This window comes from Sapajus apella, unplaced genomic scaffold (assembly GCF_009761245.1).
Source record: "Sapajus apella isolate SASKATOON/1434 unplaced genomic scaffold, GSC_monkey_1.0 scaffold2, whole genome shotgun sequence".
Taxonomy (NCBI): domain Eukaryota; kingdom Metazoa; phylum Chordata; class Mammalia; order Primates; family Cebidae; genus Sapajus; species Sapajus apella.
In genome coordinates this window covers 84,673,517-84,697,960 of record NW_022436942.1, presented here as the reverse complement: position 1 = coordinate 84,697,960, position 24,444 = coordinate 84,673,517, and the positions used below count along the sequence as shown (strand labels likewise).

General features: G+C 39.0%; 1 pseudogene; it reads right to left on the bottom strand.

Moving 5' to 3' along the window:
• The window catches only part of LOC116555080, a 32,003-nt pseudogene extending 29,535 nt beyond the window's left edge, over positions 1–2,468 (bottom strand).
• Positions 2,469–24,444: the final 21,976 nt, after the last annotated feature.

Sequence of the window (24,444 nt, the reverse complement as noted above, 5' to 3'; positions counted from 1 at the left end):
TTTAGAAGAGGGATTCCTATGTCACTTCCTAGGAGAAGCTTCTCTGTTCACCATAATAAGATAGCCCAGCCACCCCATTCTAGTCTCTCTCCATCAAATTGCTTGTTTTTACCCTTTCACCCCGGCATTATCACAGTCTGAAATAGTTTGTTTACTTGTTTTATTGACCAAATTCCTGTATTAGGCTCTAAGCTGCATGAGAGCAGGATTCTAAGCTGTCACTTTCAACACTGCTTCCCTAGGCACTAGGAAGGGGCCAGGTTCACAAGTAGGCTCATGAGGAAGGAGGAGGGAAGGGAAGGGAAGGGGAGGAGGGGGAGGGGAGAGAAGGGAGGGAGGGAGGGAAAGAGGAGGGAAGGAGGGAAGAGGAAAGAACGGAAGGGAGGAGAGAAGGAGGGAAGGGAGGAAGAACCTACGGATAGAGCCCAGGGGTAATTCCTCTCTTACTGAATTCCTCTCTGGGAAACCCAGCATCATAAGACAGTTCTGGCATAATTGTCTTTAAAAAAAAAAAAATTTGGGCAGGGAAATAGTAGGAGAAAAAAGCTAGGGAAACTTTTATTTGTTTATTTCCAAATAAGGCACTTAAAACATAACAGAAGTTTTAGAAGTAAGCCAGAGAGAGTTTAACATTTCCCTGATGGAAGGACTGAGTTCTGGGACATAGCCAAGACATGCAGTCTCCTTTTACCTTCAAAGTGCTGTCAGTCACTTGTGCGCTCTGCTTTGACAAGAAGAATGCAAAGATGGAAAATACCGCCTTGTCCCTAATCAAGATTCTCCCTCACCACAGCAAGAGGAATGCAGACCTTGAATCTTGGTAATATATCACTGTGATTTAAATACAGATCATGACGAAGACACCGTACATTATGTCTGGTTTAAGTAGCTCAAGTAGGAGTGTGAGCATGGGAGTGTGTGCCTGGGGGGGAGTGAGTAAATGTAAGGAGAGTGTGGTACAAAGCATCACCTTTATAAAAAGAATAGCCCACGGCCCCACACTTTCTATGTGGCTGTGCCTTGCTTGTCTTCCCGGACAAGGCTGCAAACTTTTCAAATGGCAGCACGTACCTTTTTATTTTTTCTCGGAAACCGACACACTGACACGGACTTGGGTGTACCGTGGATGCCATATGGCCCATGTTGCATTCACCTGCGTGTGTCACCATGGATACACCAGGCACTTGGGCTGCGACTAAAAGTTGCTCCACCACAGTGCTGGCATAAACAGAGTCCACGTGTTTCTGGTGCTTCTGCCAAACCACCCATCACGTCACATAGCATTAATTCTTTAGCCTCATGTTCAGGCTCAGTTAAATGTTGCTTGCTTTGTCTTTCCTCACAAAGATGCGTGGGATTCAATCATTTCTAGACACTGGGTTGAGAACATTGGGAGCTGGACAATTTCAAACCTATCTGCAGGGGCTCTTTGCGTGTTTTGGCTGGCGGTAAAGCTGTACCAAGAAAATATACCTTTCCGTATATAATTTCACGCTTTCCTTTAATAATGATAATAATAATAATACTCTATTTAATACTAGGCATGAATTATGTATAGGAAAGTTGATATGCAATCATTTTAATAGCTGATCAAAAGATAAGAATGAAAGCCCAGAAACTACAGACCCCAGATCCAGGCTGGAGTCACGCTGTGCCTCTCGAAACTGCCATATGCGATTAAAAATCCCTCAGCAGGCCTTTCAGGCGTGGAGTGAGGAGCATATTTTGGTCTTGAAATTTGCTTTCAGCCTCCCCAGCATTTATAATCTGATTTTCACCAGTGGAGATGAATAATGACCCTCCTCAACCTATTTACAGCGAATGGAGAAGAATGATGATCACACATATTGATTTTCCTTCCTCCTTCTTGTTGCAAGGAACTTGAGGAAAGATGATCTCGTTTATCTTGGGGTCGGCTGTGCTGGGGATGAGGTAAATAAGCATTTCCAAGGAAAAAGAGGACCAGGCACGAAGCTCCCAAATCAATGCATGCGTGAGGGTTTCCAACTCCAGGTGTCTGGGGAAGCTTAAAAATTTTCGACGAACAAAATGATGTTTAAAAGAAATGTCTCATGCCCGCTCTGAAAACTAGATAAAATGCATAGAAGACATGTTTTGTGTGGCCCGGAGCTTGATTAATCTACTATTCGTCAAGAAAAGACCCTCTACGTGTTTTCTCCATGGCTTGTTTTAGTCAACTTTAGTGAGTCATTAAGCAAAGCAAGGCACCCATGTTACGTGCGCAGGTGGGTGACTTCTGACCTGAGCCTGGGAGTGCCTGTTGCCACCTCCTCTGTTCAGGCTTTTGCCTCTCCTGGGTGCCCCTCCTGGGTCACAGAGCCCCCTACCCCTTGGAAACTCTTTTTTTCTCTCCTTCTCCTCTTCCCCATCTCACTATGGATTGCAAATGGCCACACTTCTAAGCCCTTCTTCTGAAGGTCGTCATGCCGAGAAAGGGGGGCTGCCATTTTCTCAATTTCTTAGCCCAGGGCCTCACCTGAGTTGATATCTGGCAAATATCTGTGGAATGAATGTGTGGCCAAGAGGCTGTGGCTTCCAGGGCAGGGCAGTGAGGGCAATTTAAGAGGAAGGGGGTGGGTTGAGATGGCTTGTATCTGTAATCCTAGCATTTTGGGAGGTCAAGATAGGAGGATTGCTTGTAGCAGGGGATTTGAGACCAGACTGGGCAATATAGCAAGACCCCATCTCTCTCTCTCCCCCCCCCCGCTATATGTATATATATATATATATATATATATATATATATATGTACACACACACACACATACACACACACACACACACACACACATATATATATACACACATATATATGTATTTACAGCTGGATGTGGTGAAATGGGCCTGTGGTCCTAGCTACTTAGAAGGCTGAGTCAGCAGGATCGCTTGAGCCCAGGAGATCGGGGCTGCAGTGAGCTACGATTGTGCCACTGCGTTCCAGCCTGGGCGACACTGGGAGACCCTGTCTCAAAAATAAATAAGTAAATAAATAAGAGAAAAGGGTCCTAGGTGAGATCATCGCTGGGAGAATTACAATTCTCATTTCAAGTCTCAGAGCTCCAGGGTGTAGATGCCAAAGTTTGACCTTTCTCATCATTTTGTGCAGAGGTCTCAGCAGTGAGTAAGGAACCAGCAGGCGTGGGAGGAGGGACAGCCTAAGGGGCTGGAGTAAGTCTGCCACTGGACCAGGTTTCTGCTGGACTGAGGGAATTGTGGCTTGAGGCCCACCACACTTCAGAACCCAGGGAGGGAGGCAGGAGAGGCCTGAGAGCTGGCTCCAAAGTCACAACTCCTTTCTGTTCCTTAACACATGCATACTGTCCTCCTCCCTCCTTCACCCCACCCCATGCCCCCAGCAGGTTGAGCCCCGCCTGGCTGCTGGGTCTCTGGGCAGAGTTGAGAGGCCCATGCTGTGTGTCTAGGAGGCCAGAAGCCTTTCACTGGCCAGGAAAGAAGCTGGGGTGGTCTGAAGGTCCCACTACTCTGCCACTGGAGAAAGGGAAGTCACCTTGAGTCCCCAAGTCCAGGGCAGTTCTGTTCTAATATGTGCATTTATTGCTATAACTTGTCTTTCAATATGGCTTAGGCTGCCTTTTTTTTTTTTTTTTTTTTTTTAGCAGAGTCTCTGTTGCCCAGGCTGGAGTGCAGTGGCACAATCTCTGCTCACTGCAACCTCCGCCTCCCAGTTTAAGTGATTCTCCAGCCTCAGCCTCCCTAGTAGCTGGCATTATTGGCATGCACCACTATTCCCAGCTAATTTTTGTATTTTTAGTAGAGACAGGATTTCATCATCTTGGCCAGGCTGGTATTGAACTTCAAGGGATCCTTCCGCCTCAGCCTCCCAAAGTGCTGGGATTACAGGCGTGAGCCATCGTGCCTGACCTAGCTGTCTTTTGACATACAATATTTCAATAATTACTCAGATCAAAGTAGTTTGTAGTTTACAGCATGATCTCATTGACATGCTCTATTTAGAAGACTATTTCTTTAAGCCTGTCCATTTGGGGATATTGTAGTTACCATCATCATCATCATCCTAGTTTTATTCCACGGTGAGAAGAGAAGATACTCTACCATTTCAATTCTTTGAATGGCTTACAATTGGCTGGGTGGTGCCAATTGTGGTCAGTTGGGATGCGTATGCCATGTTCTGTGGTTGTTGGCTGCTGCGTTCTAAATGTGCCATTTGGATCAAGCCTGTATTTCTGCTGTGAAAAACTCCTAATTCCTGCACATTTTATGCCAGAGCTCTATCAGTTAAGAGAGGTTTGTTAAAATCTCCCACTGTGACCGTCTACTCTTTATATTTCTTCCTTTGGTTCTGTCAAAATTTGGCTTTCCACTTGTATATGCTATTTAGGCTCCTTTCTCATAATATCATTGTATAATTTGAAGTACTTTTTGCCATAGAACCTGTTGTGAGAATGCCAGCCTGCTTTTGTTTCTTGTTTGAACAACGTTTCTCTGGACTTTTACTTTTATTCTTCCACATCTTAAATATGAAGAAACATCTTTATATTTAAGATCCCTATAGTGTTAGCATCATGTGGTTTAGTTGTATGTTTTTATCTTGTTTGACAAAGCTGGAGTTTTTCTTGGATGTTGGTTAGTTTACATGTGATGATTTTAGTGATACATTTGCGTTCAGCCTTGTTTTCTGTTTGTTACATTCATTTTTCTCTCCTCTTGATTCCTTGCATTAACAGATTATTTTCATTTAGCATCCGCTATGCATGTTATATTTGTGTTATTCAGTTCCGCTGGAGACTATAACATGCATCTTTGATTCATAATTCATAATCATTAAATATAAATTAATACTTTCGTCATAACCTGGAAAGTGTTAACAATTTAAGACATTTTAATTCAATCCCTTTATTCTGTCTTTTGATTTATCGGATTTACATTTTTAAATTTTACATACATTTTGAAACTCACAAGGCGTTACTGTTATTATGATTGATTTATGCAGCTTAGATTTACCACAGACATTTTTTAATCTGTGTTCATTATTCATTTCTTCGTTTCTATTTATCTGTCTGAAATGATTTTCCTATTCCTAAAACTAACTGATGTGGTTTGGATACTTGTCCCTTTAAATCTAATGTTGAAATGTAATCTCCAGTGTTGGAGGTGGGCCTGGTTGGCAGGGTAGGGATCGTGGGGATGAATCCCTCATGAGTAGCATAGCACCATCTCCTTGGTGATGAGAGAAGTGGTTGTTTTCTCTTCGTCCTGACCTTGCCATATGAACTGCTGGCTCCCTGTTCCCTTCTACCATGATTGCAAGCTCCCTTGAGGCCTCACCAGAAACAGATGCCAACACCTTGCTTTCTGTAAAGTCTGCAGAACCATGAGCCAGTCGGTTTAATTAAAACTCTTTTCTTTATAAAGTACCCCAACCTTAGATAATTCTTTATAGCAATGCAAGCACAACTTAGCACACTAACAAGTTGTATGGTTTTCAATGTACATTTGGTGGGACTGAATTCTTTCAGTCTTTGTTTTTATATAAATATTCTTATTTTGCCTTCATTTTAAACTTTTTTAGTATGTTATTTCTAGATATAGAATTCCAAGATGACAGGCATTTTCTTTCAGCTATCTCTTTTATTAAAATTTCTGTAAGTTTAAAGCGTACAAATGCAATTTTTTATTGCATGGCTGTTTTGCCTAGTGGTGAAGTCTGGGATTTTAGTGTGTCCATCATCTGAATCATGCACATTGTACCCATTAAATAATTTCTCATCATCCAGTCCCCTCTCACCACTCCCTGACCCTTCTAAGTCTCCAGTGTGTATCATTCTACTCTCTATGTAATTTGGTTTTCTTCAGGCTTAATTTTGGTTTTGTGGTGTATGTGTGTGTTTCTCTCTGTGTGTGTTTGTGTGTGTGTGTGTGTGTGTGTGTATCTGTGTGTTTATTTTTGACAGGGCCTTGCTATGTCTCTCAGGCTGGAGAGCCGTGGTGTGTCTGGGTGTTTTATTTTCCTTATATTCCTCTTGCATTGGTTTAATAGAAATTATTTAACCTATGCCTACATTTCCTTTATCAAGTTTAGATATTTCTTACCCATAATTTTTTTTCAAATTTTTTTCTACTCTATTTTCTCTTCTTCTAAGAGTCTAGAAACAAATTTGATAGGCTTTTTAAAAAAATAAATAAAACAAAATAATTTTAGATATATAAAATTATAAAGATAATAGGGAGAGTTTTCATATACCCCACACTGAGTTTCATTTAGTATTAGCATCTTACATTAATACAGAACATTTGTCACAACTAATGAATCAATATTAATACATTATTACTGATATGGTTTGACTGTGTCTCCATCTAAATCTCATCTTGCATTGTAGTTCCTGTAATGCCCACTTGTCATGGGAGGAACCAGGTGGAGATAATTGAATCACGGAGGCAGTTTTCTCCATCCTGTTTTTGTGATAGTGAGTACTCTCGAGATATGATTTTATAAGGAGCTTCACACTGCACTCCTCCTTCCTGACACCATGTGAAGAAGGACATGTTTACTTCCCCTTCCACCATGATTGTAAGTTTCCTGAGGCCTCCTCAGCCCACAGGAACTGTGAGTCAATTAAATCTCTTTCCTTTATAAATTACCCAGTCTCGGGTATGTCTTCATTGGCAGCATGAGAATGGACTAATACAATCATTAATTAAAATACATACTTATTTCAGGTTAATTTTGGTTTCTTCGTTTTTCTTTAATGTCCTTTTTCTGTTTCAGGATCTCATCCAGAATCCCTTCTTCTATCTAGTAGTCATATCTTCTTAGGCTCCTCTATGCTATGACAGTTCCTTTTTTTTCCATGACTCATACAACAAGCAGCCATGTCAGATTGGGCTTTTTCACTTAGCAATATACATTTAAGACGCATTCACATTTTTATGTTTCTGAACAGCTCAGTCCTTTATATTGGTGCAAAATATGTTGTTGTATGGATGTAAAGGTTTGTTTAATCATTTATAAAACAATATCTTTATTACTTCCAGTGTTTGTTGACTATGAATAAATCTATTAAAATATGCATGTGTGAATTTTGTGTGGACATACTTTTTTTTGGCTGGGTCTTACTCTGTTGCTCAGGCTGGAGTGCAGTGGCATGACCTCAGCTCACTACAAACTCAACCTCTAAGGCATAAGCAATTCTTCCACTTCAGCCTCCGAATAGCTGAGACTATCAGCATGCACCACCATGCCCAGTTAATTTTTGTATTTCTTGTAGACATAGGGCTTTTCCCTGTTGCCCAGGTTGGTCTTGAACTCCTGAACTCAGACAATCCACCTGTCTCAGCTTCCCAAAGTGCTGAGGCATGAGGCACTGAGCCTGACCAAAAATGCATTTTTAAGTCAATTGGATAAATACTCAGGACCATGGTTGCTAGATTGTAATAATAACACTATGTTCCACTTTTTTAAGAATCTGACAAATTTTCCCCAAAATTGGCAGTACTATTTTTTCTTCCCACTAGCAATGCAAGACCCACATTAATAGTATATAATTGCATTGCATTTGTTATTTCTTCTTTGGTAAAGTGTCTGTTAAGGACTTTTGCCATTGTTTGACTGGGCAGTTTGGGGATTATATATTTTTTTCTTATTGTGGAGTTGCATTGTTTTTAATAATTTTAACTTTTATTTTAGATTCAGGGGTACATGTACACATTTGTTACATGGGTATATTGTGTGACACTTAGATTTGGTTTATAAATGATATTGTCACCCAGCTAGCAAGCATGGTGCCCAACAGGTAGTTTTTCAGCCCTTTTTTTAGTCCTGCTTTCCACTTCTAGTAGTCCCCAGTGTCTATTGTTGCCATCTTTATGTCCATGATTACCTAATATTTAGCTCCCAGTTATAAGTGAGAACGTGAGGTATTTGGTTTTCTGTCCCTGCATTAATTTGCTTAGGATGATACCTGAGGCTGAACCCATATTGCTGTAAAGGACATGATTTTGTTCTTTTTTATGGCTGTGTAGTATTCCATGGTGTGTATATACCACTTTTTTTTTTTTTTTTTTTTTTTTTAGCAAATAAGGTGACAGCTTTATTATCAAAGCTACCCTTTGAATGGTAGACCCTCCTTAACTGACATTATTCCAAGTGAGATCTAAAGACATGGAAAAATTGGAAATAAAAATTAATAACAATATCTAACCTTTCTTAAGTATTACCATGAACCAGGCATTGTTTTGCATGTTCTATATATACCATTTCATTCAATCTTTAGAACATTCCTTTGGTTGTTCAGATTTCTTTTTTTTTTCCCATTTATTTATTTTATTGCATTTTAGGTTTTGGGGTACATGTGAAGAACATGCAAGATTGTTGTATAGGTACACACGTGGCAGTGTGATTTGCTGCCTTCCTTCCCATCACCTACATTTGGCATCTCTCCCCTTGCTATCTCTCCCCAACTCCCCACCCCCACCGTCCCTCCCTTACCACTTTTTTTTTTTAATACAATCTACCATTGATGTGCATGTAGGCTGATTCCATGTCCTTGCTACTGTGAACAGTCCTGTGATGAACATATATGCATGCTGCTAATACTGCAGAATTTTGTAGAATTATTTGTTTTCCCTTGTGTATATACCCAGTAATGTGACGGCTGCGTCAAATGGTAGTTCTCTTTTTAATTCTTTAAGAAATCTCCAAACTGCCTTCTACAGTGGTTGAACTAATTTACATCCCAACAAACTGTATAAGCATTCCTTTTTCTCTGCAACCTCAGCAGCATCGTTTTTTTGTTGTTGTTGGTTTTGTTTGTTTGTTTGTTTTGTTTTGTCTTTTTAATAATTACCATTCTGACTGGAATGAGATGACATCTTATCGTGGTTTTGGTTTGCATTTTTCTGATAATTAGTGATATTGAGCAATACGCTTTGTGACCATCTGCATGTCTTTTGTTGACTTAAGTTTCTTATACATTCTGGATATAAGATTTTAATTGGATTAATAGTTTGTGAAAATTTTCTCTCATTCTGTGGGTTGTCTGTTTACTATATTAATAGTAATTAAACTCTTCAGTTTAATTAGGTCCCACTTATCAATTTTTGTTTCTATTGAAATTGCTTTTGAGGACTTAGTCATAAATGCTTTGCCAGCGCTGATGTTCAGAATGCTATTTCTTCTAGGATTTTTATAGTTTGAGGTCTTACATCTAAATTTTTAATCCATCCTGAATTATTTTTGTACATGGTGAGAGGTAGGGGTTCAGTATTATTCTTTGGCATATGAGTAGCCAGTTATCACAACACCATTTATTAAGCAAGGAGTCCTGTCTCCATTGCTTATTTTTATCATCTTTGTCAAAGAACAAATGGTTGTAGGTATGTGGCTTTATTTCTCAGTTCTGTATTTTATTCTATTGGTCTATGTGTGTTTTTGTACCAGTGCCATGCTGTTTTATTTACTGTAGACTTGTGGTATAGTTGAAGTTGAATAATGTAATGCCCCTGACTTTCTTCTCAAGTTTATATTTCTGTGGCTTCTGCTCCACATGAAAAGATCTCACTTGTGTTGTCTTTCTGGATTTGCTTGTCCCTTGAGATTTAGATATGTCAGTTTGGTCTGTGACCTCAATTATCTGATGAGTCCAAGAGAAGTTGTGGAGTTTACATATATCCAATTTATTTATTTATTTGTTTGTTTGTTTATTTATTTAATTGTAAGTCTATAAATAATGATTTCTGAACTCGTTATAGGTAGGAGCTGAAACTGGAAATCCTTGATAGACTTTTTTTTTTCCTCATGTCAATGGAGGATGAAAACACCTGCACATTCTTTGTTACTCCTTTACTTGAAAGTTGAAGTTTATTTTATCTTCTCTTGTATTGCAGTTGACATTATTAAAGCTCCAATGGTAGAATATGGTGGAAATGATGTTCTGACAGCCCCTAAATGACATTGTAAGGACACTATTATCTTTGTTAAAATACACACTCTTGGAATACTCCTATTTGGGGCTGTCATCACAGAATTCCACAGAAGAATTCTTTGCTGGAGAGAGCTCTTTCAGGGAAAACAAAGGCATCAGACATATAAAATACTGCACCTTTGATATTTCTGCATCTAGTAGTTTGTGTCATCCTAGATGACACCCCAGACATTATGGAGCTTCAGTGATTGATCGTACAGTGTCTTTGTTCAAATTACTCATTCATGAGAAATGTTTAATAATAATATGGTTTTATTAAGTCACTAAGTTTGGGAGATGTTTGTGACATAGACGTAACCACAGCACTCCCCTACATGCCTCTTCAGCTGCTGTGTGTCTCACATTCTTTTTATTTTTTTATTCTGAAATCTAAATATTTGCTATCAATATAGTTTTGAAATCACTAGAACTCTCTTTAACTGTGTCAATGTGCTTTTAAATATAATCACTATGTTTTTAATTCACTTATATTTTTAGTTCTAAAATTTAATTTTAGTTCTAAATGTTTTAAATTTTAGTTCTAAAATTTTTTAAATTTTACTTTAAGTTCTGGGATACATGTGCAGAATGTGCAGGTTTGTCATATAGGTATACAGGTGTCATGGTGGTTTGCTGCACCCATCAACACGTCATTTCCATTAGGTATTTCTCCTAATGCTATCCCTCCGTTAGCCCCACATTCCCACCAGGCCCCGGTGTGACGTATTCCCCTCCCTGTGTCCATGTGTTCTCATTGTTCAACTCCCACTTATGAGTGAGAACATGTGGTGCTTGGTTTTCTGTTCCTGTGTTAGTTTGCTGAGAACAATGATTTCCAGCTTCATCCATGTCCCTGCAAAGGACATGAACTCATATATAGAGCAATGGAACAGAACAGAGGCCTCAGAAATAACACTGCACATCTATAACCATCTGATCTTTGACAAACCTGACAAAAACAAGCAATGGGGAAAGGATTCCCTATTTAATAAATGGTGTTGGGACAACTGACTAGCCTTATACAGAAAAACTGAAACTGGGCCCCTTCCTTAAACTTTCCACAAAAATTAAGTCAAGGTGGATTAAAGACTTAAATATAAGACCTAAAATCACAAAAACCAGGTCCTAGAAATTTTATCTGAGCTTTTATAAGTTCAGAAACTTAGAAATTTATTTGTGAAATTTATTTGTGGGCATTATCTTTCTTGTCATCTTTTTCACTGAGCTGCCTCCACTTTTGTGTCCTATTTCTTTTTGTGTCTGGTGTTTGAATAATAAAATAAAAAGTATAGCATCTGGATGAATCTGAATAAAAGATTTTATATTACTAGAAGATAGTTGGTGTAGGAGCTTATCAATTTTGTCTAATCTGGAATATGGATGGATGTGAGACTGGGTTTCAGTCTTTGTATTTCTAAGATATTGTTAGCTTTCTCATCTTTTTAGGATAACCGCCTTTAGAGTTCCCAATGGAATTATGAATTGTTTAATAGGATCCTTCTCTTAGGTGAACCCTACACTTCAGTTTCACACCCCAGCACTATAAGACTTGTGAAAACTTTATTAGAAATTTAAGTTTTTAGCTACTGCTCTGTGCTTAGTTCTTCTGCCCTCATATATGACTTTGTTGACAAACAAGTAAATTTGTTGAGAGGTTAATTAGCTCTGAACATTGGGCTTATTTACCTGATCTCCCTTCTCCATGTTGTGTTGGCCCCTCAATTCATTCCTACCATGGCAACTATAACCTCAGTTTTTTTTTTTTCCCCATCACTATGAGATGACTAAAATCTCTGCTCACCCACTCTACATTTTATATACTCTATTTATTTATACATTCCATTCAGCCTCACTGGCCTGCACCACTTATAAATCTATTAAGTGCCTTAGAAGAAAAAAAAAAGCATAAAATTCTAGGCTCACCTTAATGAATTTGCATTCTCTTTTTCTTGATCTTTCCAGCTCTGGAAACCTTGAGAGTTCTTTGATGTCTTTTAAAATGTCTCCCTTTGGTGGTTTTGGTCGGGTATTTTTGTTGTTCTCAAAAGTATAGATAGTTTAGTATAAATTGGTGAATTGTAGACAGAAATGAAAGAGCCTGCATGTCACTGTTTTTAAAAACTTTTAAAAGAAAAGGTAGAGTGTTTGCTTGTTAAGATAATTGGCCTGAAGCCACGTCACCCATTTTGTTTTCCTAGTGTTCATTTTTCGCTTTAATTTGTTTCACCAGTTGAATATAAAAATCTAACTTAAAAACAAAATTATGCAGGACAAGTTATGAAATAGAGAAGAAAGACTGTCATTCTCAGAATATTTTTATTCTGGCTTAGGATATGAAGCTATATCACATAAAACACACATCAGCTAATTTAAAACAATCATATTTAATTAGCAGAAAGTTATGCTACATGTGGGAAAATGTGTGTAAAATAATAAGTACCACATAGACCCTGTCACGCTATGGAACTTAACATTGTAATTCAGTATTTTACAGTTAGGCATTTTACAAATTCTGTCGGTTTAGCATGGTTGGCTCTTGGAGTGGTCTCTTTGACCCAGTATTACAATACAGGTTACTGTCTTTTGTAATCTTTTGAGCAAATTCTAACATTATTGGAAACATGTTTGCAGGGCTGCAATTGGAAAAAAAATTTCAAGATATACAAGGAAGAAAAAACACCGGTCTTTGTAGGATGAGGATAGTTCTTTATAAGGACTGAGTATACAAATTAACTCTGAAGAACTTTAAAAACAACTAATTCCTAGGAAATCTAATAAGATCACTGATGTGTGGGAGTCACAGGATGGATGATAATGACATCATTGGCCAGCATTTATCGTGTTATCGAACGTTGGAATGGTTGCTTCATTCACAAAGATTTGACCAGGAGCCTTCTCTGTAAACCCACCAGGTCCTTGACCCATCCCTGTAGCTGACTGAGTTAGTGGTGAAGGCATTTTGTTCAAGCAAGGTCCATCAAGTTCTATTCTTCTGAGAGGTAAAGATTATATTGAAGACACATAAGGGATTAGGCCAACACCCCCAATAGATGTGCTTGGAGAAAAGGCACGTGAAATCCAGACACTGGAGTCTCCCAGCTCTTCTCTTCCTGAACCTTGTTCAACACTCACTTCTCTCAAGTATCTGAGCCAAAGCCTTCTAAGAAGTCTCATTTTAGTGTTAATTATCCAGAACTGTAACCAAAGAAGCTAACTAAAAACTCACTGCTGAAGAATACTTTCAGAGATGCAGATCCTTGATAGTCAGTCAATCCCAGACACTGAGGATTCAATAACCAAGAATGAAATAGGTTTATCAACTCATATGTGAGCACCCCTGCGCTGACAAAAATCTAGACCCTAATGAGTAGCAGATGGTGCTTCTGAATAAAATGGTCAATTAGCTGTTTTGAAAACAGTCAGCATTCTAATGATCGTATCCCCTTTTGAGAACAGGGATTCCTCACATGATGAGGGCATTATTTGCAACTAATTCAGCAATGTAAATCTAAATGATACTAACAGTGGTAAGAATTTACATGTATCAAGCACTTACTTAGATGTGTGCCAAGCTTTCCTGCTCAAAGATTTAGACATATAATTACATTTACTCACCACCGCCATCTTATGGAAAAGATCCTATCATTTTCTGGTTTTAGAAATGGAAATCAGACAACAAACAAACAAAACCCTGAGGCCTAAAGAGTCCACAGTCCACGGTCTCTTAGCAAGCAGCGGAGCTGGGATTTGAATCCATATCTGACTTGGGAATCCACGTGGACAACCTCTGCTATTTACTGCTTCCCTGTGAAAAGAGGGCTCTTCAGGCGATGGCGACATGCAGTGTCACCTTCTTAGCTTGCGGGTGTCATCTTCTTTATCCCAAAGGAATAAAGTGTTTATTCATGCCTCAACATTCCATCAAGTGTCTTTTAGAAATCTGTGCTAACGAGTGAGAATCAAGCTGTACAAGTGATACTAAAATCAATATGTATTATAGATTATGAAATGCAGGCCGGGTGCGGTGGCTCATGCCTGTAATCCCAGCACTTTGGGAGGCCGAGGCGGGTGGATCACGAGGTCAAGAGATCGAGAGCATCCTGGCCAACATGGTGAAACCCCGTCTCTACTAAAAAGTACAAAAAATTAGCCAGGCGTGGTGGCACACATATGTAGTCCCAGCTACTCAGGAGACTGAGGCAGGAGAACTGCTTGAAACCGGAAAACGGAAATTGCACTGAGCTGGGATCGCGCCACTGCACTCCAGCCTGGCGACAGAGCAAGACTCTGTCCCAAAAAAAAACAAAAAAAAAAACGAAATGCAAACATTGTCTTAGTGAATATTTATGCCATAATGCCCCAAATTATGTTCAATATTATATTTTGATTACATTTTTAAAATTGTAATTCATATAGCATAAGCCTACACAGGCAACTAATCAATAGCACTTGAAAAAAGTAGGATCCTATATTGACCTTAGAAGCTTGGGGATAAATAAGATATGCATGGGTTGCAGAAGAGAGGTACTGAAACTCCTTACAGAAGAGTCACATACGAAAGCCAATTAGCAACACTGGATGAAATCAAATCAGGAGTGATTCTTCAGGGATCAGATATTTTTATTCCCAATTTGGTCTAAAAAAAAAAATAAACAAAAACAACAAAAAAAAAACCCACCTAGCAGCAACAACACATACACACATTTAATTGGTAATCAAAGGTAAGTTGTTATTCATTACAGTCAACCTAAACGAGTACAGCATTTCTCTGGCATCTTTGCGGGATTGGACACGTTGCGAGTTTCCTCATGAAATACTTCATAGGGTGATAAAATTCAGCAGAAACTCTTGTCTAGACACCATCCCTGCTGAGGTCCACTTGGTCACCCTGGAATGCATCACAGAGCCACACCCAGCCACTCTGTCCTCTACACATGAGGCTACACCAAGTGCAGTATTTTAAAACAGGTTTCACAGTGAAAGTCAGGACTCAGGCCATGAGACACTGGCTCTGAGAAGCCTGTGTATTATCTCAATGTGAACGTTTTAGACAATCTCCTGAATTAATGTGATGATTCGCAAACATTAATTTTGCCTCCTCCTACTTCTGCAGGAACATTTGGAAATGTCTGGAAACATCTTTAGTTGCTGAAAGTGGGCAGGATGCTACTGGAGTCTAGAGCGTAGAGGTCGAGACGCTGTCAAACATTCTACCGTGTACAGGACGGCCTCCCAGGTGATGAATCACCTGCTGCAAAATGTCAATCATATCAAGGTGGATGATCTGGCTTGGCTCTGTGTCCCCACCTAAATGTCACCTTGAATTGTAATAATCCCCACTTGTTGACTGGGCGTGGTGGCTCACACCTGTAATCCCAGAATTTTGGGAGGCTGAGGTGGGCAGATCACAGGTCAGGAGATCAAGATCATCCTGGCTAACATGGTGAAAACCTGTCTGTACTAAAAATACAAAAAATTAGCAGGTGTGGTGGCACGCACCTGTAGTCCCAGCTATTCGGGAGACTGAGGCAGGAGAATCACTTGAACCCAGGAGGTGGAGGTTGCAGTGAGCCAAGATTACACCACTGCACTCCAGCCTGGCAACAGAGTGAGACTGTGTCCAAAAAAAAAAAAAAATCCCCACTTGTCAAGGACAGAACCAGATGGAGACAATTGGATAATTGGGGTGGTTCCCCCATTCTGTTTTCAAGATTGTGAGTCTCATGGGATCTGATGGTTTTATAAGCGTCTGACATTTCCCCTGCTCGTACTCATTCGCTCTCCTGACACCCTATAAATAGGTGCCTTATCCATGACTGTAAGTTTCCTGAGCCTCCCTAGCCATAAAGAACTGTGAGTCAATTAAACCTCTTTTCTTTGTAAATTACTCAGTCTCAGGGAGCTCTTCACAGCAACATGAGAACAGACTAATACAGTGAGGAAAACCTGTTTTAAAAAGTCTCCTTCCCTACCTAATATATTTATTATTAAATACTTAAAAAATATGAAACACAAAACTGAAGTCCAGGCTGTTCTCAGCACTAAGGCTTCAGCCACGACAAGAGAGAGTCCCTGCCCTGAGATTACCTCTTAATTAGCAACGTGACCTTAGGCAAGACATGTAACCTCCCAAAGGCTGGTCTCTTATCTGTAGTATAGGAGTACATAATAATATGTAGAATGCACATTTTTATTAAGGATTAAATAAGTTTATAGACAAGTTCTCTTTTGTTCTTCTCCTCAAATCCCATGCCCCCTTCCCATGACCCCTTAGGAATTATTTGCAACATCTCATCTAAGGGCTCCTTTGGTTTTAGATACCTTAAATTGTCAGTAGGTTCCTGATCATGTTTGATGAATATACACCTTTTAATGTTAGTCCCATCTTGTAATATTCCTTATTCTTTGCTTTTTCGAATTTGCCCTGGGAGTTGCTGGTGTAAACAACAGGTGGAAAAATTCAAGGGTAAAAGGAACACTTGCTAAATAGAGGTTTATCTGCCATTAAAAGCCATCCGTTAGTCAATAATACTGGCAAAATGGCCATAGTATAGCAGGCACTGGAACAGGGTCTGGGAAGTGCACGACCATTATACAGACAGCCCCATGGAGATAGAATTCCACAGCAACTCTGAAGCCATGTACATCTCTCAACCTAAATTCCAAAAAATCCTCCATGATGTTTCAACATGAAAAAGAGAAGTCTAAGATCCCTAGAAATTAAAAACAAATAATCTCCCAATCTTTAAACTTTGTTCACTGATGTAAAAGGACCTCTAAACTTTGTTCAGTGAAATAAAACTATCTATTCTGTTGTAAGTTTCAGGCAAGTCCAGAAAACTTGCTGCTCAGTATGGCAATGGGACGGCATCAAAGCCTCGCAGGTGTTCCATGCTTACAGTAAGCCTGTGGCATGTTTCAGTTCTTACGAGAGCCAAGAGAGGTGGATGCTGTAAGAAGAGAATGGTGTGGCTCAGGGAGGCTGAGGAGTGGATGCGGTCTCCATGTGTAGACCTCCTTATGTCTTCTTCAGCACCAAGCATAGTGCCTTGAATTATTCACTATATTTACTGTTTTCTAAAAACAGAGATATGCCTAAAGACCTATTTTTACTGGGTCAGGAGTCAAGAGACATAGTCTATTGTTTTAGGTGTGTCCATTTTTAGATTACTTCATGTTTGCTTACAAAAATCCATCTGGATTTCTAATGTAAATGTGGTCCAGGAATATGTGTCCCCGTTTCCCTGATGGACTTTTCCTAAGCCAAGGTACAAGCTCCTCAGGCTGAAAGAAATAACAGTTTTGTTGACCCTGTGCTGAGAGTAATTATTCAACATTTGCTAAGAAGGCATAATAGGCTTCCTCAATCCAGGTAACAAAAGAGATCAGGATATCAGAAGGGGTTCAGAGACCTGTTTGTTTGTGCACAATTTTCTATCCCTCATATCTCTGCATAAGAATATCAATGGTGTACAAACGTGATTCTGTCTTGAACTTCTCTTTCTACTCAATGGGTGAGATGAAATTTTAAATAATAACGATTAAGCAGCTAAGAAATTATCAACTAACTATATATAATATAAAAAGACAGTTCACTTGAAATCTGAAAAGAGAACATAAAAATGTATTACCTATATTTGAAAGGTTTGGTTTTTTTTTTTTTTTTTTTTTTTTAGACAGAGTTTCCCCTCTGTCCCCCAGGGTGGAGTACAATGGTACAATCTCGGCTCACTGCAACCTCCACCTCCCGGGTTCAAGTGATTCTCCTGCCTCAGCCTCTCAAATAGCTGGGACTATAGGTCTCCACCACCATGCCCAGCTAAATTTTGTATTTTTAGTAAAGACAGGATTTCACCATATTGGCCAGGCTGGTCTCAAACTCCTGACCTCGTGATCCGCCTGCCTCGGCCTCCCAAAGTGCTGGGATTACAGGTGTGAGCCACCAGGCCCAGCATTTGAGGTTTTTTTTCTTACTTTCAGATTCTGAAGGTTGAGAAAGTTGGGTGTGATGTGACAATTCATTCTGCACCAGCCGTGCTGTCAACGCCTTCACCCAGATGTCTGTGTTGAGGTCCCAGACTTCAGAAAAATGAGAGAACACATGCACCAGGATAACAGAGAGAAACCCCAAAAGCCATATGTGAAACTTGATTTCTCCACTGGCCAGGCAGCAGGAGTCTGAGAGCCTTGATTTAATAGCTTGAATTTGAATCGAATAAAGCCTCAACCAGCTGCAACAAAAAGTCAAGCTTTCTGAAAGGCGACACTGGTAAGTGTGGCTAAATTCACTGTACTAATTAATCTTACTCTAATACTAAAGTAATTCCATTCAGGTATCTTCCACTGAATAGGGCAACATAATGGACAGTGAAATATATGCTTTCCATTGGTAAAGATTACCAAATAAAATTTTTATTTGTGTTTGCTTTGCTTTCAATTTTTAGCATAACCTGTGGAGATCAAATTGGACATTAGAAGGCATACTACATACAGCTTCATAACTGAATACAATGACAAACATACATATACTATTTTAGAAAGTTTTTCAGGATTCCACTGCCTAATTTCTTTTTCTTTGCAAGAAAATTGTGGTTTTCAAAGCATTTGATTTTGCAATGACTTATAACTTAGTAATAAGCCAATCTTAGAATGTGTCTTTTAGCGAACATATGTTCTCATTCATATTGACAAATATGTAAGGATGAAATGTTGGTTGTCAGGTCTACATATATTCAGCTTTAGTAGGTACTGTTTAATAACTCCAAAGTATTTTAACAATTTTAATTGCTGTCTTATAATGTTAATGTTAATATAAAGAATGTTTTCTTTTTTTTCTACTGGTTATTTAAGCTAACATATTGTCTTACATGTGGCCTCTATGAAATGAATGTGGATGCTTTTAACACACTGAGCCGTGAACTCTGTTCCTAAAGGGAGTTGATGCCCTCTGTGCTCTCTCATCTGGAGACAGACATCCTGGGTTTTATTTATTTTCTTCTCTTATGAGTAAGATATTTAAATTCTTTGTGTTTCAGCTTTGTCACCTGCAAACTTGGGATAATGATAGTTCCTACCTGATGGTATTGTAGTGTGAAATAAATAGTATCATACATAAAGTGCTTAGAAAAGTGCTAGACACAGTTTAAGAGCCTGAATTGTGGGTTAAAGCAATAAATTACAACTGCAATAAACTGATCAGTGGAACACCATTTTATTTGCCATTTCTTTTCATGGCTGACTTGCCAAAAAGTAATAAAAGAAGATCTGCTAGCTATTTCTGGGAAATAGTTGTCTCTCCTTAAAAAGAAATTGCTGGCTGGCCCTCGTGGCTCATGTTTGTAATCCCAGCACTTTGGGAGGCTGAGGTGGAAGGATCACTTGAGTCTAGGAGTTTGAGACCATTCTGGACAACATAGCGAGATGCCTGTCTCAACAGAAAAAAATACCAAAATAGTTAACAGGCCTGGTGGTGCATGTGTATAGTCCCAGCTACCTGGGAAAGTAAATCAGGAAGATGGCTTGAGCCCTAGAGTTTGTGGTTGCCATGAGCTGTGATTGCATCATTGCACACTCCAGCTGGGTAGAAAAGCTAGACCCTGTCCAGGAAAAAAAAAAAAGAGAGAGAGAGGGAGAAAGAAGGAGAGAGCTACATATGGAAAATACTTTTGCACTGCTCTCACTATTCATTGGAAGCTGTCGGTGTGGACATAGTATCCGTAATTTCAGCAGCCGTATTTGACCATGAAGAGACAAGAGTTAATAGAAAACCAGCATCCCAAAATACACCGATTGGAAAGGAAAGCCTGGTTCCCTGATGACGTCACAGATCTGTGCACACACCTTGCACTGGCCTGTCTCTGCATTTACTGTTACGTACCCAGTAACCGTAACTATCATTACCTATTCGTTAGGTGTGCCATGCCTTGCAGTCAATGTATCCTAATTGATACAATTCAAAAGCCAGAAGGGGTAAAGACATCGCAAGGTATGTAAGAAAGATTTTTCAGATGTGCCGTCACTCCCCCTCCTTACCCCTGAAGAGAGGCTTCAGGAGCAAGCCAACCAAAGCGTTCTATACAAATGTACAAGATTGAAATCAACTTCTTCATTCTTTCTTCCCTCTTTCTTCCTTGCTGGCCTCTTTTCTGCTCCTCAAACACACCAAGCATCTTCCTTCCTTAGGACTTTTTCACTTACTGTTCCCTCTGCAGAGAGTTATTTTCTGCAGATGACCCACACCTTTCTCACTCATGTTCTTCAGGTGCTCAAACATCACCTGCGGGACAGGCCTTCTGTGTGTAAGCTAAATCACGTGCAAGCACTTCCCCTCACTCTCTATTTTGTCCTTGCCTTGTTTTATATACATCATCACAGTGATCACAACCTGATAATTCATTAATTTTTACAGCCGCTTCCACCATTTTATCAACTCCCAGGAACTTGGCTGTTTATTTTTTGCTGTACCTCCAACATATGTAAGGACACCTACCTAGTATATACAGGGTGAACAAAAAAAATTGTTGAATAAATTTCTTCAACAGATATTTATTAAACACCTACTAGATACCAGACACATAGAATCATTTATTAGATCTGATGAGCTATCAGTTTGATATAGTCAATCTGAAAAGTAAGGATATCTTAAGGGAAATGGAAAATCATATTCTAGATGTAGAATAAAATGCATTGTACTACTTTAAAATGCATTTGCCTTTCGAAATAAAAACCTAAATAGCAAATAATTAGTGTTGATTAATGACAGTTAGTGATTTACAAGAACTCCCTATTATTGCAAATTCTACGCTTCACCAGCTTCTAAATTCTCAAAGAGACATGAATTAATTTCTATTGACAGAGATAGTGAAGTCTTTATTTCTGGGTTTGTAAAAGGAGATTATTTTAGACTAAGATGTTTCTGCGTATGATTCATTTCCTGAAGCCCTGAGTATTAAGACATTCTATGGTATGCTCATAAAAACCCTGCTTTGGAATTTCCCTTTGGCATTATTTGATATCTGTTTTCCGGATTTGTACCTTTGTAAGCTTTTGACCCTGAACCTGACTGTAAGATGCTGGAGAGCAGACACTATACCTTTACATTTCTTGCAGGCCCTCAATGCATCCTCACAGTGAACACATGCAGCAAGTCAGCACCAGGGGCATGCCTAAGTGAGAGGAGGCGACCCCCAGCATGGAGATCAAACAACTCAAGGTGAGATTCTTTCTCTGCCTTTTACTATCTGTGTGACTTTGAGCAAGACCTTGTCTCTTTAAGCCTCCGTGTCCACACGGACAGAATGCATGTAAATAAATCAATATTGTTCTCCTTAATTCAATCAAATAATAGAAAAAATAAATAAATATTGTCTAAAACTAATGATACCAGTCTCTAATCCAGATTTTCTCCAAATGGTGATTTCATCTCCACTTATACTCTCTGACTTCCAGAGCATGAATTTTGTTCCAGAGAAATTTTCCTTTAACACCTGCCTTCTCTCGCTTCTAATAGCACTTTCTTCTCTTTTACACTTTCTTCTCTTTTGCATTTATTTATTCTCTTAATCTAAGGTTCTCTATCAAGTTGTGTCGCCTAATTTCTACACTTTAGAACTTCCTGCACTCTTCCAGTGGACATTTCCATAAGGACAATTTAGAGAACTTGCTATCTATGAATTTGTTTTTCTCCAGCAAGCTACTGAAGAGCTATACTGAAGACGTATGATAGTATCTCAAAAATACACAATTCTGTACACATTCACCTCAAGGCTTGGCATTTGTGTACCTGTTAGAAATACATATGTTTTCCACTAATACTTTTTAAACTGTCCAAACAGATAACAACATACCCAGAACACACACAGCAAAATGTTTGCAAGAGAATTAGTGTGAAATGCCAGGAACACTTAGATGGCATATCTTGTTCGGTTTGCAGACTCCTCTCTGAAAAAACAGAGTCCGAATCGCTCACATGCCAAGGAAAAGAATTCTCTACCAGTTGCAGCATGAATTAATGTGACATGGACTTTCCAATAGAGAAGTCAATTCTTGAAATTAGAAATCAATTTCTGACCCAAGAAAATAAGTTGGAGCCAGGTCGTAACAAAAGATCGCTCGGAGTATTCTTTCTAAAACAAGTGGGTGAGGTGTGTAAATCTTTCAGGCTAATTTAAACAGCCAATTTAATGCAAAGCACAGCTTTTTGTTTTAAGGGTTTTTTTTCCATTGAGAATCTTTTAGCAGTAGTGATTGTCTCTAAGACTATAACATCTTTCTACTTTTATCTGCTTTATTTACAATATTTATATACTCTCTAATGTTGCTCTTTTGGGGTCAGATAAAGGGGCAGGGGAATGGCTGAGCTCATAAGCACAACATTACATCCATTCCATATCTACATTTATGTCTCTTCTATGCAGTCATATCTCTCTCTCTCTCTCTCTCTCTCTTCTATCTATCCAGTGTCTATATTCTATCTACATTTGTATCTTTTCTATATTTATGTCATTCTACAGCTCTATCTACTTTTATATCTACCTTATATATTCTAAATCTGTATCTAAATCTATATATCTTCGTCTATGTAAGCTTTTTGGTTCTCCGCTTTATAAATCCTATTGTCGACCCAAATGGTGGACAGAGCTAAAAAAGGATTTTGGAGCCCCACCAAAAATCCTTTCAAAGGTGTTTTGGTTGTAAATATAGAAATAGTGCAGTTTTATCACTTCAAAAATTACCTTCTGGGCATTTTTTTTTTTCACCTCTGAGGATGTAGTTTGACTGGCAGTGAAACTGATGGCTAAAGAATTTAAAGTGTGTCTCATAATTCTTCTTGAGTAGAGATCTCACCTTAAACCCTGCTGAGCTGATCAGTGTATTTATATTACTGGGATATTAGAGTTTAAAGTCACATCTATTACAGCAGCTCCCTGGTATGGACTTCCTCAGAAGGGAAGTAGGAACTGAGCTTAAAAAGAAATTCCGTCACCTTGAAGTAAGGCCACAACCAAGATGTCTTTCAGTGCTGTCAATTCATCGGCCCACTTATCTATTTCTATCTCTAGCTAGAGAGAGACAGATAGAGATCTGTATTCATAAATGTTATCTATCTATCTATCTATCTATCTATCCATCCACCTGTCTGTCCATCCATCTGTGCATCTATCTATCTATCATCTATCTATGTATCTATGTATCTGTCTATCTACCTGTCTGTCCATCCATCTGTGCATCTATCTATATATCTATTATCTATCTATGTATCTATCTATCATCTATTTATCTATCATCTCTTTATCTATCTATGTATGTATCTATCTATCCACCTGTCTGCCTGTCCATCTGTGCATCTATCTATCTATCTATTTATCTATCATCTATCTATGTATCTATGTATCTATCTATCTATCTATCCACCTGTCAGTCCATCCATCTGTGCATCTATCTATCTATCTATCTATCTATCTATCATCTATCATCTATTTATCTATCATCTATCTATGTATCTATGTATTTATCTATCTATCTATCCACCTGCCTGTCCATCCATCTGTGCATCTCTCTATCTATTATCTATCTATCTATCTATCATCTATTTATTATCACCTATCTATGTATGTATCTATCTATCCATCCATCCACCTGTCCGTCCATCCATCTGTGCATCTATCTGTTTATCATCTATCTATGTATCTATCTATGTATCATCTATCTATCTATCTATCCATCCACCTGTCTGTCCATCCATCTGTGCATCTATCTATCTATCTATCTATCTATCTGCCTACATGTATCTGTGTATCTATCTACCTTCCTACCTATTCATCTTCATGTCTGTCTATCTATCTACCTATCTACCTACATATACATCTATCTGTCTGTCTTTCTGTTTGTCTGTCTATCTATCTAGTTACCTACCTATATATCTATTTATCTATCTGACTATCTATTCTCAGCTGGGCAGGCAAAGTGCCTAATCTAAAGTAGAAATCAAATCATGTTGTTCTTGTGCTTAGAAGCAAAATGACTTCCCATTTTGCTTAGAATGAAATCCACACACTCCACCGTGTTGGGCCAGGCCTGTGTGACCGCTCCTGCTTCTACCTTGACTTCGTGCGTTTCTCCTTCACCCAGCCCTCCAGCCACAATGGCCTTCTCTCTGCACACGCAGCAACAGAGGGTGTTTAGTCGGCATCAGACATCTTTAACAAGGTGACAGTTTAGCCAAGGGAATCCTGGATGAAGACAATCTGGCCCTGCAGTGACAAGGCAAAGGTTTTTCAACCTTTCAGAGCAGCCGATGGAAAGGTCCTGAGGGGTAAGGAGCACAGCAGATACTGCAATGCCCGTTGCAACCTCAGATTATTCTGCTTAGTGCTCTCCAAACACTCATCCCTATCTGAAATCGTCTGGATGACTTGTTTGTTGTCTGCCCCACTCATGTAAGTTTCATGAAGAAGAAAACTCTGTTTATCTTGTCTGTGTC